Raw genomic sequence first — 1,473 nt, forward strand, 5'->3', positions numbered from 1 at the left:
GCCCTGGGCCAGCAAGGGACAGCTTGTCTCATAGTGGGATCAGCCATATGGTCCACTCTGCGCATTGGCTGTTCAGAGCAGGGATATCGTCCTCCAGGCCTGGTGGGCCAGGATGTGCTCCATTCTCTCTTCCTCCCCCTTTGTTTGCTCCCATTTGCTATGATCAGACATGCCCCTCTCCTCTAGATGCAGCTTCAGTGCCATACTCTCAAGTAAATTCTTGTGGATGGCGGGGTAATTAGTTGTCCACGTAGCTGATATGGGAGCCGAGCCCTCAGTCCCCTTCACTGGCTCATCATTCCTTGCTGGTACGCTGCATTCGTGGTACTGGCTTTAAGTCTGGTCCCTTTTTCTCTGTGGAGACACAAGCAATACCCTCCCCTTGGGTGGGTTAGTCAAGCATCACTATTTATGGAAAATTTATTTCTGTATTATTTTACACTTTGTGTGGCCTTTTGTATGAAATCACTAAACTATATCAAAACAAAATAATATGGGACTGTATCAAGGACCATAAGCTAGATAACTTTTTAATGAGAGTGTTTATATCATTACTATCATTCTGTTTTTTTATATTAGTAATAATTGCTAATATAAACATAAATAATATCTATTTAATATTATAAATTTTTATGAGAAAATCATGTGAAATGGTGACATCCATAATACCTGTAAAGATAAAGAAATCTATTAACGTAAATCTTTTGACAATTATTTTAGTCTATACATGTATACTATTCCAAATTTAATTTACATAAAATAAATGACATTTGATCAACTGCCATGTGGATGATTAATATATGTTTATTAAATTTATTTGAGCATTTCCAATGTTTTCTGTTATTGTTATTATCTAAATAGTATTGAATTCTTTAAATATCCATTTTAAACTCATATATCAAATCACTCTAATTACATGAACTCTGAGCATGCAAGGTGTATGACCCCTTACCTATAGCCAACACTTTGGAACTGCATTTTATTCTATGAAGACTCTGTTACCACCGCTGTCTGTCCATTTTTGATACTTGGTGACTTGGATGTTGCTGTGATGCTGGAAGCTATGTCACTGGTACTTCAAATGACAGCAGGAGTTCCCAAAGTGAACACGGTTCGGTGAAACTTTCAGACTAGGAACAGATAAAGAAGAAGGAATTGGTCACCCACTTTAGAAGAAGTAGCTTCTGAATACATTATACAAAGAATCAAAGTATTGCCGGATATGGAAGGGAGAATGAATAGAAGCAGAACATTGTCAGAGACGGTGCCAGATGATGGGCCCCTCATGTCTGAAGTCACTTGAAATATAACTGGAGAGTAGCTACCTTCTCAGAGTAGAGTTCCCCGTGGTGGCCTGAATTGAGTAAAGCCTGTGGACATAAAGCCTTTGGAATCTTCATTTGCTTGTGGGTGCAACTTAAAATGAGAAAGAGCATCTGCAAACATCAATTAACCATCATCAGAGCTAGGAAT

This window comes from Echinops telfairi, unplaced genomic scaffold (genome assembly GCF_000313985.2).
Source record: "Echinops telfairi isolate 266 unplaced genomic scaffold, ASM31398v2 ScPeMD7_2186;HRSCAF=2738, whole genome shotgun sequence".
Taxonomy (NCBI): Eukaryota; Metazoa; Chordata; class Mammalia; order Afrosoricida; family Tenrecidae; genus Echinops; species Echinops telfairi.